Source organism: Rissa tridactyla, chromosome Z (assembly GCF_028500815.1).
Source record: "Rissa tridactyla isolate bRisTri1 chromosome Z, bRisTri1.patW.cur.20221130, whole genome shotgun sequence".
NCBI classification, from domain to species: domain Eukaryota; kingdom Metazoa; phylum Chordata; class Aves; order Charadriiformes; family Laridae; genus Rissa; species Rissa tridactyla.
In genome coordinates this window covers 13,666,534-13,685,297 of record NC_071497.1, presented here as the reverse complement: position 1 = coordinate 13,685,297, position 18,764 = coordinate 13,666,534, and positions in this window count along the sequence as shown.

Sequence of the window (18,764 nt, the reverse complement as noted above, 5' to 3'; positions counted from 1 at the left end):
TCTTTACTTATGTTCCACTTGAACAGTGAAACATTGATCGTTATGAAATATAGCATTTGAGAATGCCTGAAGTTCTTATGCAAAAATATAGTATTGTATCTTTTGGAACACCATCTTGTAGTCTGATTAAGACCTAGAGAAAGGTAAAACCCAAAACAGGGACACCCATTTCTGCCCTAGTTTTTATAATAGCTTAATTCATACAACATGGACCACTAAAAATATTCTTGCTAATATGATAAGATTCACCATGACAAGATGGCCAAACATCCCCTATGCAGGGAAAATGTCCTTCCTAGGTTTTATCACTGGGAGATCTTAACCAAGCCAAATCTCTCTCTGTGATTGAATCTCCCCATCAGTAGAATGAGAATAATAAAGCTCTCTCATTACCATGAGGAGCTCTGACATGTACAAGTTTAACATAGAAACAAGTGTTTAAACAAACAAGACCCAAGCAGAAAAATTCACTCTCTGTGTATCTTGCTTGGTTTTCATTTTATTTCATCTTTACGTATGTGTTTGCATTTCAGCAGGAGGATGAGGGAGTCTCCATTTTCCAGAAAAAGCAGAAAGAGCAGAAATACCACTTCAGTAATGCAGATTTCTTATATTTAAAGCTAAGTCATGTTAAAACAATGTTTGCCAAATCAAACAAAGGAAGTTTAGGATACTTCTGTTTCATAGATTTGGAATAATTTCCAATGAAGAGTTTATATTATGCATATTTTTGGAATGGGATCCACAGGTTAGTTTATTAAGATAAATTATTAATTTTCATAAGAATGTATATTCTAGTTTCTAAAGTTACCTGGCACAGAGTAACTGAGGCAATTGTGGCCTGAGGAGGCTAGGCTTATTCTGTGGTCAGCAGAGATCAGTTTTGCAGGAACAATAAGGAACGAAGCCTTAGGTATTCTGAATTGTCCTCTGGAGGAGTCTCCTAGACATTCCACTGCTTATGGGAGAGCTTGACTTGTCAAGGAAGGATATGTTTGCAAGGAGAAATCACTGAGGCCAAACATCATTAATTTCAATCAAAAGTAAGTTTAGATGTCACTTGAATTTAGATTGCTCTTTATTATGCCTAGATATATTTTATACATATGTCTTTGAGTCCTCAAATAACATTTAGCATTTAAGTCCCTTACTAACTCAAAAAAACCAGCCAACCGAAAAAATAAAACAAGTGAAAACCCCACACTGCCCAGACATTTCTGTTCAAGAAAAAAAATCGAGGCACTTAAATTGTATCAAACCAAACAGTTTATGTTTGATAGCAGTAGGTTACCATATGGCTATATAACTTTTTAATAGAGAAAATACAGTTATCTGTAAACACTGTGTGGACTAAACTGAAGCTTAGGTGTATTTTCAGCAGCTTTATCTGCTGAGCAGCAGCAAAGTTTGGGCTTAGATGCTGATATTCCTGCACGTCCAGTTCTGCATTAGGAGCAGAATCACCCTGCAGCGATGTGGACGACACCGTGTTAATTCAGGTGCTGCTCATGACTAATTGGGCTAGCAGTAAATAAAGCTATCTAAATGGTGAGAAGTAACAGACCTGGCATTTTTCAAGCACTTACCTTGGAATTTACAATGTTTTATTGTGTAGCTTTCAGTTGTCATTTATGCCAATGGAGGCGTTTCGTTCTGAAATGGTTCTGAGTAATTTTCTCTGGGTATGAAAAAGATCGTTTTGACACATACTTGCAAATTATTTTGTGATTTTGACATGTAATCGCAAGCACCATTTTCATTTTTCTACATATAACAAAGATAGTTGTATAATAAACTTCAAAGATAGCTTGTACAATAAAATGTGATGAGGAGCTTAAAGAAGAGAGAGGTGGCAATTAACCATCCAAAAACAGGGGGAAGGCTGAGGTGGATGGAGTTTTAACTCACTGAAGTGTCTCAAACTGTGATAACTTTTTAAAAATTATTCTGCAGGCCAATTGTACAAGATTGCCATGATACACAAAGCATGAGGCAATTGTATGACCTATATTAAGCATGAATTCAAACAAATAACTTATAATAGTCTCTTCTAACCTTAAAACCTTTGAATGTTACAAAATTGTATATCATACATTTAGGTATGTAAATGTGATACAGACGAATGGTTCATTCAGTCCACCTAATTTTGGTGGTTCACCTGATTGGTTCACCTAATTTTAGTGTTTCAAAAATTTATTCTCAAAGCAATTCCATCATGTTCCTGAAACTGCTTCATTAGTACTGCACAAACTGGTAACTACTATTCTGAGCTGTACGGTTTTTTAACAGGAGTATCTTTAGGTACAAAAAAAAAAAAAAAAACGCAAATGAAAATTGAAAAATTATTGCATATTGCTCCAACAAGGAGTAAGATTCCGTAGAAGTCACTTTCAGCAGCATACACCATACCCATATTAATCTGAATCTTCTAAAAAATAAAAGTCTTTAAATCTTGAACACATTAAGTATACTGGAAAAAGGCAAGGCTTGACTGATAAATGTAACAGTGTCTGAGTGGTGAGGTTGGGTAGCACTTGAGGAACACATCTTCTCTCCAGCACTGTACTTTGAATTGAGAAGTTGCTGAGTTTTTGTACCATAGAGATGAAACAGCACAGACGAAACATGAACCAAGCACTGCCAGAAAACAAAGCTGGAATTAGTTCAAACTCAACTAACTCAGACTTTTAGTGGACATACAAAATAATTTCTATTTTCAGCCTGAAATTTGCTGGAAGGAAATAACAGCAGCAAGACTGTTATCTTAGTGTAGTTTTCCATCTGACCAGAAGCAAGATACATCAGATTCCTTCCTTCTCTCTTTTTTTCTGACTTTCTGTGAAGTTTATTAATACTTCTGATTATTTACAAATAATCATCTGGAAGTATTATTTATGACTAGTTTATGAGTACAGCATAACTACATATGAGATGTAAACCAAAGACAATAATCTATGATTACCTTAATTAAAAATAAAAGTAAAGTGACACTGTACTAATTAGCTGAGTACTACAGAACTGCTGGGGACGGCAGTGACATAGCTAATGAAAAAAAAATGTTCAGATTGGGTTGTTTGTTATCGGTGTTGTTTTTTTTTGCTTTTCTTAAAATAGACAATGTAAGAAAAAGAAATGTAAAGAATTATCTGCTACTTCAGATACCATATTCAGAATTGTTAAGTAGCAATAAATATATAGGTTGAATATGTACATGTCAACATGAATTATATGGTTGACTTTTAGCTTACAGTAACAAAGTCCACAACCTTCATTTCTGAAAAAGAGACACAAATCAGAAAATACCAATTTTGAGTCTCAAACTATGAAGATATGGTAATGAAATATTGAGGCACACAAAAAAACTTCTTTCCTTCCCCCATTCTGCCAGGAGAATTGTACCTATGTATTTCACATTTTGTGTGCAAAATTTGAAACGTGTTTAAGCTTTTTGAATAAATCTGAAATATTCAATTATGTATTGTTTTGACCTAAAACTCTCTACTGAACTGCTAATGAGCCTAATAAGTTTTGTGGTGTGACAGAGTCACTCACTTCAGAGTCATGCTCTCCTTTGCGATTAGGACTCTCTAGAAAGACATCTCTGTGGGGAAAATGAGCCTGGGGCATAGCAAAAGATTCTCATCATTATGTTGATGGCAGCTGTATTTCAGGTATAAGGGAAAGTGATTGTGGCCTAACAGAAATTACAGATTCTGTATATAAACTACAGTTCCAATAGTGCACAGAAATGTAACAGAGATAAACACCTCACTGAGCCAAAAATAAATTTGTTTAGACATCACCACGTAAAACATTTTAAAATTTTTTGTCCTGTGAAAAAATAATTATTTCAACTTGTGTTCATAAGGGACAAAAACGAATGCAGAAAAATGAGATTTTTCACCAGAGGCACTCCAAGTTCTGCTAGCTATGGCAGAGCACTGCAATGGTCTTTTTTACTCTCCGTGCAAGATACCACCGAAGCTCTATCTTCAATCTCTGTTACACCTTTAGCATGCAGAGTTTACACGGCCAGCAGGCTATGTATTCCACTAGACTGAGTTTAAAATTACTACATCACAAAAGGTTAACATGTCTAAAAGTACATTCTGTAACTGGTTATCCTTTTCAGTATAAACTGCTCAGTGAATAGTAAGATTATTTTTTTTTTTAATGCAGTGTATCTGTTTCCGTAGATATTGTACATAAAATTACTTCCAATATAACATACATTTTTTTTCACATTACGTTTCTGTAGACCGTGGGATTAATTACCTTCTCCAAGGCCTCCATAACTATAAGAAACAGCAAAACTAATAATAAAAAAAGAATATTTAGTAACAGGATCCGTGATGGTTTAGCACCGTAAGTTATCTTGAAGAATATGTTAATAAATGTGCTAATAAAATACATTCAAATTCTGGGAATTATCAGTCAAAATACATTTTGACAGAAAAATAGTAAATACGACAGAGTAATTTATGATATTGGAATTTACTTACAATATTAAAAAAAAAAAAAGTAAAATGGAAGTTCTGGGAGTTCATGTTCTTGTGTGATGTATTTAAACAGTCAACACCTACCCACTTACCCTCTTAGTATCTGCCACATCTTTTGTGTTATTGAGATTCAGGAACTGATTTAAAGTGAAGGGACTGATAAAAAGAGGTCTGCTCTTTTTGCAGTGTTTACAATGCTTTTTAATGTACTTAACAGGATTTATTTATGCCCTGCATTTTTCTGATATCGTATCATAATGGGGCGTTTTTGCATTCAAAAGCAAATACAATTTTGTGTGAACCAATTCTTTGAGCAATTGATGGGCAGCTGAAAGAAGAAAACACTTGATAACTGCTGGGTGAATCACCTGTAAACGGTGCTAGTTCAAGGGCTCTGTTATCCTACGAGCTCCTTTGTTCTCTTTCCCGGCAGAGTTGAGAGCAGACAGCAAGCTGCAACTGCTAGGTCACATAATATTCATAGCCTGCTATTTTGCTCCTATGGATTAAAGACACAAAATAAAAATTGTCTGCGAGAAAATCAAACTCGATAAGAAAAGAAAAAAGCCCATCAAAATGGTACACATATTTATAACCAGACAACGTGGTGTATAGTATAATGCATTACAGTTTCACAAACAATCAATACAAATTATTTGGTATAAAATTACTTTTTGATTACCACTGTGAAAACACAAGCTGCTCAAGTCATTCCTCACACCACTATTGATTTTACTCTACTTTTTCTATTGCATTTTTAAAGCATTTCGTGTCAATTTTTAAATCTCCATTCTACTGCTAAATGCTAAGCAAATGCACGAGGGATAAACCTGGAAGTTTTAAGGGTGGAGAGTTCTAAATATTATTTTTCATCCTTTAATCTCCATGCTGTTTCTACCACGACTTGTTGAAGAATGCAACTTATTTTCATATTCAGACTACACATGGGAATTACCAGAATTTTCCTAACCTTTTAACCCCTTAATTTATTTCATGTTATTAGCCTTTACCTCTCTGGAGCAGCTTTCTGTCCTGTGGCATTTTGCTTCCTGCTGGTTCCCATGGCAATGGTCAGGTCATCTGTCAAATGACAGAGCAATATACTATAGTCATCTCTCACAGCTGGTAAGTGGGTTCTTTTATTTTTCATTTGTCAAGTTGTCAAATACTCAGCAACAAGCACTGTACTTCTGTTTCTCTTCTTTTCATGAGAGGTGAAATAGGAAACTTAAGGACCAAGACAGAGACAAATTTAGGAATATTCTTTGCTGTTGTATTCAAGTTTTATTTCCCCAGTGAATTGAGCTTTGTAAAGTATAAAGAGATACTTTCAATTCAGGGTTAGATGTGAAATTAGCTGTTTTGGATACAATGTGGTACAAATTTCTCCCAATCCTGTGTGCTGATACCAGTGTGTGTGTTTTGTTATTTTCTCCGTATACTGAAGGTGCCACTATTTCTAGTTTGCTGCTGTTCTGATGTTCTCTTTGATTAACATCTGTATTTGTAATGTATGTGTGACTGTGTGTTGTGGAAGAAATATGTACAGATATCCGTACAAGGAAAAGTGTCAATTAACACAATATTGGAAACCTCTCTAACCTCTCTTGGAAAAAAATAGAATAACTGTTTAGCAAGCATCAGCGCATTGCCCAAGCTAACAGTGAGAACTACTGCACACAGTTAAAAATTCAAGGGAATAATTTTGGTAGGCAGACCGTAGTTATTTATAAAGTAGCTTGGCCATAACTCAAAGGTAGTGGTTCTTTTCTTGCAAGATAATGAATTACATGATGATGACAATGAGGAAAAAATTTAAGTTTCAGGAGTAATGAGAAAGAGAATGATGCATGAGAGAGCCATCTGAAACACGGATTAATCAAGATTTTGATGGAAAACTTCATCAAAAAACCCATTGTGTGCAACACCTCTGCTGAGGGTGTGAATTACTTTTTTTTTCCTACCCAGAGATTAGACGCACAAAGAACGCTGAACCTCAGGTTACCCTACGCTGGACACAAGTGTAAAGATAACATTGCAAAGGCAGTGTCAAGCAACATCTAACCATAAAACAAGATGAGAAAAAATCTTTTTGCTTTTTTGCAAGGTGTAGCATTGATCTTAACTTGTTGGGTGCTTGAAAAAGAATATAATCATCAAAGTTTTGGTGTTGACGTTCAAATAGGAGCGTCCAGAGCAGAATAAGAAACCAGAATACTAATCTGACCATTGGTTTGCCACGTTGTGACTAACAGAAATTTCAAATTCACACAATTTTATTTGTACAGCTTTCTACTACGTAGAGGAATTTATACAAAACACAGCAGCGAATTAGAAATACAAGAAATATTTGCAGTTTATAGTGAACACTGAAAGTTGATGCAGATTTACAGTAAATGAACTGCAGACAGATTTCTTATAATTAAAGAATAAATATGAGGAACATAAGAATAATTCACTTAAAAAGACAGGTTCTTATAGGTTAAATAAAGTAATACCACAATAAAGTCATTTTACTTCAGTGTTCATAGCAAAATGACTTTAAAGGAATGTCAGATAAACCTTTCTTAACTATAGGCATATATTTTATTAAAAGTAATCAAATTTTTATTTGAATAACATACTTTGAATAACAGTGGCACAGTCCAGCACCCTTGGATTACATTAGTGCAGTCCACATCACTTCAACATTCAGTAATAGTAATTGTTGACTATTTGGCTCATGTCCAAACCATGTAAAGGATAAAGGTAACCAACCCCTTGGTTATATCTTCCCTAGAACTTGTCTGCTGGCTAAGGCTATGACATGAGCAAGTCTCAGTGGTTTTGTGATAGCTCTAGCTAACATGATCAAGGAAGTAACTAAAGGCTGAATCCTTCTTCATTAAAAGGGCACATTACGACTGGCAAGGAGTTGCTATATTACCTTTGCTCTTTATATCAAATTACGTATTTTTCAAAATGTTATTCAGGAATTAGCTCACGAATTTCTCTGTCTTCAACTATACACTGACTAGCTGTTTTAACAGACATATAAATCCACCATCCCCTCACTCCTGATACCATTAACTAAATAAATAAATAAATAAAACCAGCTCCGACTTTCTTTTTCATGTTTAAGAAAACATCTAGAAACATTTAATCTAATTGTTGTCTTCATTAGGGTTCTTTTTTTGTTTATCTTGTCATGATAGGACAAAGGCAATGAATGCTTTTCCTCACCACTTATTTAAGTGGATTAGAGCCTTTGTAAAACATGCTGTTAGAGATTATCCCAAATAATACAGTGGAAGACACATTAGTGCATTCAGCTACATCTATGGCAGCTTCCATCATGGGTTTTGGAAAATTGTTAGAAAATTCAGAATTTATTCTCCTGTAAAAACCTTTACATTATATTATCCTCTTGACCTTTCATAAAAATCTGATGTTCGATGGGATTTTTGATAAAATATCCTTCTTATTCCTAACACTACATACTTAATACACTCATTAGCTTCTCTTACTTTCTGAGTAATGATTTACTCAGCAATGTTTTTAAACAGAAAGAAATTACTGAACTTCTGTACTGATGGGTGCTCTACATGCTGTAATTACACATGAGTATTTAATGTGTATGAATCACACCAAATTGAAGTCAGAAGACAAAATCAGAGACACATGAAGTTAATAAAAATCACTTATTATAAGCTTTATTTCATCATTTAGAATACACTCTTTACCTGCAGATCTTAAATTTCTGATCTGTAAGAATAAACAATATGTTTTCAGCTTGTCTGCAAGTGCAAAACTACTCCATTTTTCGATGCAAGGCTGTATTCTTAATGCCCGTTATTTTCTTGATCGCTTCTGCAAGGTTAGCATTAAGCTTTGGTTAAAGGTGCAGTCTTTTTTGGTGCTCATTTGTGTTGGACTTTTCAGTCTTTTGATATTTGTCCTGAATTAATAATCCACTAATAATCATCAGGGTAAGTTTCAACTTCAGTGGATGTTTATAGACACTGTGAAAAAAAGTATGCATATTACTAAAAATAAAAGATTCTTCACCATTTTCATTTCAGTTAAGTTTTTCTAATGAGCAGCTAATTAATTACGGACTATGCAACAAAGTATATTTTTCAGAAGAAAATAATGCTTCACATGGATTTGTTTTAAAGTGCCTATCTTTCTCCTGTAGCACTCAACTACAATTTTCCTACGAACAGTTTTCCTTCCTGATTGAAAGATGTTAGTGTTGGATTTGACAGGGATGAGAAACACAGTTTCTGAAAAAATTAACACTCTGAGGCAGTAGAACTGTATCAGTAGAACAGATGACATAACTAGTTATTTTATTAAAATGAGTAGATGTTTTCACATAAAAGGTTTTCTTTCCCAGCCTTGTCATATCTGATGCTTGAGAGGCATGAACAAATGGAGACATGACAGAAGAGAACAAAGATGATGACTGGATAACGTGATAACAAGGCTTATGGCAAAAGAGTGAAAAAGTCACCATTGTCTAATCTCATACCAGAGAAGACTGAGGGAAGTTGTGATCCCAGTCCATAACTCAGAAGGTGAGCTGCCTCAAAACCAGGAAGAATTACCTGTTTCCTATGACTGCATGGCATGTAACAAAAAGGCAACAGGCTTAAATTGCACTGGATGAGGTTAGAGCAGGTATACAAATAGAACTTTATCATGTTAAGGCCAGTTAAGTGCAGGAGATTTCACAACCTGACAGGCAAAGCTATGCAACCTCACCCCTGGAAATGTTACGTGCCAAAACATTGTCATTGCTCTTTCCTGGTGGAAGGAGAATGAACTAGATGATACCCTCTGTTTTGGTCAGGAGACCACATGAGAGCTTTTATGTTGTGAAGCTAGGGAGAGCAAACCACCATTGCTTTTGGGAATGTTGTCACCTGCCATTTTATCTTCCCCATTTCAAGAAGAGATACTGAATTTTATTAACGTAGTGCTGAACCTGAAGCATTTGTTACTACTGCGCCTCTAAGAAACCGGTGCTGGGATTTAACATAAGGTAGTCTTGTGACTTGTGTATTTTTACTGTCAACAGTGGATACTTTTGTCATTTTTCTTCATATTCAGTGGTATTCCATAACTTTTTTTTTTTTATTTCCTCTGACAACCTGGTGACAAGCACACATTCCTGGTTCAACAGCTGTACTTCCTGGCAGTTGTTTGTAGTGGCATTATAGTTCAGTATTATCTTCATTCATAGTTTATACATCATCTGCCATTGTGAATCAGGAGTGGGGATCTCATTACCAAAAACCTTGCTCTTTTCCTTCACAGTCCTTATGCCTAGTTAATTTTTCAAGCAAACATAATGCTGCAAAAATTTAGGGTGTTTGTAATTATAGTATCTGTAATAGGTGAAAGAGTAGCAGTGAATAAAAGAACACTTTTGAGAACACAATTAAAAATATTTGTCAGAATTAATCTAGCACTGGAAGATTATTTATTAAAATACTAAATAAATACTTAACAAACACCTAGTATGTGAGGAATTTTCACAGCCTTCTCTCCCTCCTTCTCATAATAAAACCTTAGAGCACTGGTCAGCTTTTGGTCAGTTAAGAATTCTACCTGTTCCAATATCTGATCAAAAGTTGCGATGAGGAAATCTGTATTTTTCTCTGACACTAAATTTAGACCGGCATATGATGGACCAGAAGTGGAAGTGAAGTGCAGTTATTTCTCTCACACTAACAGTAACCAGTTATCATCAAAGCAAAGTGCTCGTCACACCCAGTGCAACATGAGCCCTCCCTGTCACCGATCGCACCACTGTGCTGCTGGTCACTGTCAAGCTGAAAGCGCCATTAGGAAAGAGCCAACCACACTAAACAAATGGATGAATAGAATAACTACATGCTTAGAAATAGCACAGATCTGTAGTTTTCATATGTATGGATGTGATACTGTTTTATGTCCATGATAATGCTTGCTTCTCTTGTTTTGCTTTGTACGTATTGCTGCTTTTTTGCACCCTAATTTTCCAACCTTGAATGCTGGGGTCCCTCCATATATTTAATGAAATCTGCTAATAAATCTCTAAATCTCCTCGAGTAAGGAGTCCTGTTGCAGACTCAGCTCTCTCTCCTTTGACTTTACTAGACACAAAATAAGATTTGTGCTCTGACAGAGTAAGCATTTGCTTTATCAGAAAGCATATTAGTGTGGGATGTCTCAGCATAATGTGCAACAAAATCTGAGATTATGACTAATTTGTTCTGCTATTAAGTGAATGATAAATGATTCAGGTACATAGAAATGAAGCATTGTGCTCTTTAGGAATTACATGTAGTTCTCTCTTTCTAAGTCTGTGAAAGTTTAACAGCTTTTAGTTTATAAAATTACATTTACAGGAAGGACTGGTCTGCATAGGGAAGAGAAGATTGTGAGAAACGGGAATTCTGCAACAACTTCCAAGATTCCAGGATATAAACTCACACAAGTTGTGCAGTCTTTGCCTGATTTCTTCTCAGTACCTGGTACAGAGGTAATGGAAGTGGAAGAGGAGGGACAATGCTTGTTTGGGAAGTTGTTTTGATTAAAGCATGCAGAATTGTGTTTCAGGTCAAGTCTTTGCAGCGAATCTTTATAAAGTAAATTGCATAAAGCACAAGAAAATAACATCAGATCTAAGTATGCCATCTTTCAGATGCATTTGGACAAGCATTTGAATAGTGCTGCACATTACCTATTCCAGTCTACTCTTTAATGGCCAAACCAACGATAGGCCACTAAACAGAAGTCCCAGTAGATAGTCTGCATTACAAATCTCTGGACTTGAATTATGTTAACCATATACTGTTTTCAATGCAAATGTTTATTTAGGCTGCTGTGCAAGAAAACTAGTGTGCCAGGGCAATGTTAGACTGCAGTTTTCACAGCAGCTTACCTCCCCAAGACATGCATGATCTATGAAAACATGAGAGGACATTGAGCCAGACACGTCATACAACCCAGATTATAGGTGGAGCTTCAGTTGATAGGATCCAAGATTACAGATTCTGCACAATGTTTTCCACATGCTGGATTAACATATGGAGACCTTATAGCAGCCTTCCAGTACCTAAAGGGAGTCTAGAGGAACGATGGGGAGGGATTCTTTATCAGGCAGTGTAGTGATATGATGAGGGGTAATGGTTTCAAACTGAAAGAGGGTAGATTTAGATGAGATATTAGGAAGAAATTCTTTACTGTGAGGGTGGTGAGGCACTGGAACAGGTTGCCCAGAGAAGTTGTGGATGCCCCATCCCTGGAGATGTTCAAGGCCAGGCTGGATGGGGCTTTGAACAACGTGGTCTAGTGGGAGATGTCCTTGCCCATGGCAGGGGGGTTGGAATTAGATGATCTTTAAGGTCCCTTCCAACCTAAACCATTCCATGATTCTATGATTCATTTGTTAGGAACAGGATGTCTGTGTTTCCACTCGGGATTTACATATAGTGTTAGATCTACTGCATATCCCAAAGCTCATCAGGACACGTTCATCATAACTGCTGGTACTAGCATAGGTAAGCTGCTAAACCTCCAGGAATACCAGACAACATAGTCAGTTATTTTCTTTCAGAAACACACAATTTACAGCAGAAAAAGAACCTGTGATACAACTAGTTAAGGGAAGAGGGAAATGAAAAGTCCCACTACAGGACTAATAAATATGCCTCAGGCCTTTCCATTTCCCTCTGCAGCTCTTATTGGAAAGAATAAGATCAGCCAGCACTTGGAAATTTTGCCGCTTTATACTCCTTAATTCCTCAGTGCAGCTTTTCCCCAATTACTAAAAACTAGGTCCTTATCAGAAAATGAAAACTACTAGAAAAAGTACTCAATTTTGCACCATGGTCACCAAACAATATATTGCACAATATACGTGCAACATATTGTGTAGCTCTGACAATAATAAGGGTTCCTCCCTTTTCTGTTTATCCATTACTAAATGTCTATGTTTGGTGGTTTTAACCTCGATTATCTCTGAAAGAGATAGATGGGCTACTTCAAAATTTAGAGCTTCAGTATTTCTGCCTCATTGAAGCTTTATAGCTCTTAGATCTTCACACATAAAAAGAAAATAATCAAGGTTTTATGTTTTTTTTAAAGAAAAAAGTGAGACTGGAGAGACAAATTAGGGAATGAGCCCAAAAACTATCAAGGGAGTTCAGCTTTGTGGAAATATTGACTAAATAATGATTAAGCATCCTTTTACTCCAGGTGCGCTCTGACTATTCTTCTTATTATGAAGGCATCGTTATTTTGTCTCAAATTCTAATAGACTTCAAAATGAGAGCTGCTGTCCAACAAGTTTAAAGGAGAAAAAGTAGATTGTGTACCAAGTAGTCCTTCAGATGATTTGTCTTTTCTTTAATTTGGGAATAGAATACTCTATGTAGATGTGCTATTCTGACCAAAGTGGATCAAAAAGACAAAAAGGTTACGTCAAAATTTTTCAATCAAAGAAGAGACAACAAGATCCTGCTGCAGCCTGGACAGTGGGAAAAAAAAGGCATCACTGAAACTATTCTTAGGCACTGAAAAAAGTGAAAGAAAATGAAAGACGGTATTTTTTAACTGAATCTAAATATTTCCAACTTTTAACACAACTCTCAGTAATCTCAACAAATGAACTTGGCATTTTTCTTTTAGAGGAAGCTTAAATTCTCATTTCTCATTATAGGAAACCACAATGCTTACGCTGATTCCATCAAAATGTATGTGTTAATATACTATATGCAGGCTATCTAACCACACATTTTCAAAGTGAACTACTGCTGGAATACAAAAGGAACAGAAATTATTTATTAAGCTAAGCAAAGAATTATGTCTTGTATGTAACAAAGAATTTAATTTATTGTAGGTGGCAAAATAAATTTTAAAGACAGTTAAAAATTGCTCCAAGATAAATGACAATTTAATCATTAAAGCAATTACCCCCTTGATCATGGTGAGCAAAGTTTCATGACCAAAACTATGACAAGTTTGTGAAATAAATGCAGTTTAATCTAAAAGTATTGAACTATATGTGGCTTTGTTGAGGTCACCTGTACAGGGACTGGAATTAGGATGATGAATTAAGAGATGAAACAAATCTTGGTTTAATATTTTGCAACAGCTAGGCCATTACTTTTTAAGTGGATTTTAGCATTTGAGGTAAGATCACCTCATATACCTACTGTATGGTGTATTGTTTTATATAAACGTTGCAAGAGAAGCAGTGTGGGTTACTGAATGGGACACTCACTCAGCTAGGAAGATCTACCATTAACTTTACAGTGGGACTGCATATTAACTATCGGTCATCATCTCTTTGTGCTACTCTTTCCATTGAGATTTTGTCTGCCTTGCCTGTTCAGATTTGAAGCTGTGATTGCATGCATTGGCAGGTACTGGCAGCACACACAATAAAATCTTGATCCTGGCAGCCATTCAATAGATTATTTAAAGTTGATTCTTGTACAGGTACACATATATTTATATGATATATAAATAGATACATACATTTATATGTCTAATATTTATTGGATATAGCATATCTGATTTACCTTTTATGTCTAATGTCTTATATATTATACATATTTAATACATATCATTGTAAGATTTATAAATTCAGCCTGCTACTCATACAACAAGAAAAAGAAACACACCTTGACTCAGTCAACAGAGAATCTGAGTTTTATTCTTAATAACCCATCACAATACAATGTCCAGGTAAGTTGCTATATAATTAGACACAGAATCACAGAATGGTTTGGGTTGGAGGAGATCTTAAAGACCACCTAGTTCCAACCCCCCTGCCGTGGGCAGGGACACCTCCCACTAGACCAGGCTGCTCAAAGCCCCATCCAGCCTCTCCTTGAACACCTCCAGGGATGGGGCATCCACAGCTTCTCTAGGCAATATGTTCCAGTGCCTCACCACCCTCACAGTAAAGAATTTCTTCCTCATATCTAATCTAAATCTACCCTCTTTCAGTTTGAGGCCGTTACCCCGTGTCCTATCATTACACTCCCTAATAAAGAGTCACTCCCCATCCTTCCTGTAAGGCCCCCTTTAGGGCTGAACAACCCCAACTCTCTCAGCCTGTCCTCATAGCATAATTCTATCAGTTTACAGAAGTGTTTTCCAGTTATGTACTGTAGGCAGGTAAAACATTGTTTTTGTCATCGGATTGAATCAAACAGCCAGCCAGTGTGAATTTTTGCCATTGAACATTAAAATTTTAGGCCCCATCTTTTTTTAGTAAAAAAAATGCTTAATGGACTAAAAAATGTCTAAAAAACTTGCTAGATCAAACTTAAATTTGCAGAAAATCTATGATATTTTCCTTGATTTTAGTTTCATCCTCTGTTCTTCTCATCTTGTCCCTTACTGTGCTTTCAAAAAAAGCTCTTAAAGCAGATGATTTTTCAAATTTATATACTAATTTAAATTTTATTCCTCACTAAACCTCTCTAAAGTTGTAAATTCAGTTGCAAAATTACCCAACAATTCCATTATTGACCTTATTACTCTCACTAGTTCAAAAATTTCTTTTCAGTATTATGTAACCTATAATTCGTAATTGGTGTTATGATTGTTTTGTAATTGGGAATTAACTTCTTTCTGGCCTAAAATGTCATTTTACAGCAACCTATTATGGTAATGAATTTCTATATATTCATGGTTAGCTTATGACCTGATATTCACATTTGCATTTTTTTTTGCCCGCTGTCTTATAATTCTTCATGGTGTTATTATAGTGACATTAGCATTTTAGCCTCTACTGAAATTCTTTATTTAATTCTTCAAATTGTTCTGTATCGTTATTCATTTTCACAATAAATTCCACTGTCTATATAACTTCTTCCACTTTTGACTTCTTGATGAATATACACGTTACTTGAGGCCTTTCTTGAAACCAATAGCTAACACTGGGTTCATGTGAAATCTACATGAATACCCAATCAACCTTCCAGAGAAACTGCTATGGATAAACTTTTCCAACCCAGCATGATTTCCATGGTATTTTGTAAACTACACAAAGTTAATACCCTTCAATAACATTTGTTTTCTAGCAGAGTTTTTTAAGACTTTGGTATGACTATGGGATACCAAAAGAACTGCACATATTGAAACCTATTTTGACCTCTTATTTTTAACTGAAATTCATATTTTATCTGCAGGCAAAATTCTTCCATCCATGCAGAAGAAAGGTTTTGGGTTTTTTTTTTCTGCATTAAAAATGATGCAAAAATTCTTCTTCACTGTGCAGTGCTTCCCTGGGGAACTGTTGTTCCTTTTTGTCCATGTGGTTTGCCCTGATGGTGGGTTTTAAAATCCATAGTTGGAAAAACATATGATCAACAACAGGTTTATTTTAGACAACCACGTTGCGTAAATAAAACCAATCCTAACAGCCATCACTTGCAGCACAGAGCTCCAAGGGAGAAAACACAAACTCCTGCGTCTAAGAGCGCATCCAGCACAACAGTTTGTCCGTGGCTGTGAGATCTGTCGAGTCCTTTGTGCCGTGAGCCTGAGGATCATTAGCTGCTCTCTGGAGCCATTTTGTAATAGCTCTTTCAGTAATGATTCCTGCTGATTCCCCACATTCATAACCACATGCCCGTGGGCCTTTGCACTGCTTTCTACCCTTGTTTCTGGACATATCCTATATAACACCTCCAAATGCCTGCTGTCCTTACCGTCTGATACAATCCTAGTGCTGTGCTCTACAGCATTTAGGATTGCAGGAGTGGACTTGTGCACATCCCTTTTTTCATGACATTACTTTTCTTGGAAAGACATTCTTTGCAATGACCTGTTCCACAATGGCAATGACCTGTTCCACAAAAGGGAAAGAAAGATGGCAATGCAGGCACCACTAGCCCTCCTGACCCCAGGAGGCGGAGGCCCAGAGTGAAAAATCAGCGTATTACAAACCAATTAAATCAAGAACTTGAAAATGCAAGTTAGATAAGAAGGAAGAAAAAATGCATGCAAAGGTTTCCTCAGAAACAGTCTATTCAACTCAGCTGATGGAATGGGACATCTTACATTATACATTGCTTTCATACAGGATGAAACAGACTTGATTACCACTGACATACAAATAACTTTTATACAACTATCCTTATGTCTGCCAGTCAGTTGTACAATTAGCCTTTTCTTCTCCAATTACTTCTATTAAAAAGTTTTCCTGAAAAAAGTCTTTTTTTTGAGCTTTAATTTTCTGAGGACTACTCATGACTCTGCTAGGATGTTATATCTTTGGGTAAACACGATATCTTATTATTTAATGTCTTGTCTTATGTTTCCATTATTATATTAATTACAATTTAAGCACATAACCTAAGTGTTATTGATTTTTCTAATTATCTGACACTGATTTTTTTTTTTTAATCTAACAATATGATGCATGTTATTACTGATTGCAAATAATCTTTTCAAGCAACTGTTCTGCAATAAGTATTAAAATACAGACTTCCTCTGAAGCAAAGGCTGGTGTTATGTAGAGCTAATGATGTATAAAAAGCAATATATTTGATCTAGACATTTCAAAAGGAAAGGCATTGAAGAGCTTGATCTGCTCTTCATATAAAATGATCGATACTATGTAATGATGGCTTCTGCTTTGTCCCATAACTCCTCAATCAGTCATTAGAAATCCAAAAGCAAATGGATGCTTCTCAGAAGTAGTGTCTCCTAATGAAATAAAAAAAAAAAAACAAAAAAACAAAAAAAAAAAAACACAAAAAAACCCCAAACCAAAACAAAACCCCAAACAAACAAAAAAACCCCCAAAAAAACAGGACAGGAAATAGACTGGTTTTAGAACACTGGTGGAAAAAATTTCCAATCGGGGATGATGTGATTATAAGATTAAAACCTGGAGCTTCAAGGTGGAAGTTTACAGTCCAGGACTTATCTGTGCTGTTGTAAAAGAGAAGAGAGAAGTTATGCCTTCCTGCTCAGAGATACAGAAGAACATCCACACTTGAAAGGGATGGCAAAAATTGTACGAGAAATTGCAGAGGAGTGTGAGAGGCACAGAGAGGATTAACATACTCTTGTTCATTACGCAGCTCCAAAACTGACAGCTTGACCCAATCTCCACCCTTCCCCAGCCCCATTACTTTCCATTTTCTACATCATTCTCTTTTTTCAATGGAATAATTTTCATCCCTTTATCTCCAGCACTTCAGATTTTTGAGCTGATGGAGGTTACAGGTATACTGAGTGAAATCCTGTCCAGGTTTTCAATTTATTTTCTGTGGAAGTTTTAACCAAAAGTTAACTTTCTTGCACTGGTGTTAGGCTAAAATCTTATCATTTTTACAGTTGGAGTTTGAAATTGGCTGCATTACGTGTTCTGATGGTCTGAAATTAATAATAATTTCTGACGACTGCCTAATTCTGACAACTGAACTAATTCTTAGTTCAGAATTGCAATTTCATATTTCTACACTGGCCAAGCTATAAGCACCCTGCTGACGTTTTACGCTCTGTCTTTTTAGGTAACTAATTGTTATTCAACAACCTTAGACTTTCTTGACATGTATAAGCCAGTCGAACATCTGTGTTAACACAGACATAGATTGTCGTAACTACAATTAGAAAGTCATACATTTTCAATCTGTGTTTTAAAAATCCTCCAAGTGTTTTGTCTCTGTGACAGACGTCTTAAAAGAATGAATAGTGTCTTATGCTCTTCTGCTTAACTTTGTTCATGCATTTTTTCTCTCTTTCTCCCCAATCTACATATTAGTTATCCTGAGTGTCCTAAATCTGGGCAGTATCCTCCAGTTTAAGTGGGAAAATGCTCCATCCTTTTTGTCAAAGATTTGTATAGCACCCAACATAACGGAGACAAGAAACATCTGTCACCCTGAAAAGTTACTTCACAACAAAAATTCAGTAATATCATAATTTCTAGATTTTCCCTAGAATGGTATCGCCAAGTCATAAATAGTCTCCCTTATCTTCCTGCATGTGTGTGCTGGTCTGAGTATCTCTCTGATATTATTTACCTAGATTTTGATTTTTTTTTTCTTTTTTCCATTTAGAATAGCACAGATTTATATTTGTAGAGGAATATCTCCTTGGTGAATTTCTCTTTCTATATAATAGATATTTTTGCATTAAAATACTCATTCAGCTCTCATAACATTTTGGAAAAGGTCAAAGTTGCAGACCATGGAGCAGTAGAGGGAATTGGTCTTCATTAGACATCAATCTGGAGCAAATGAGAGCTCATGTACATTTTGGGGT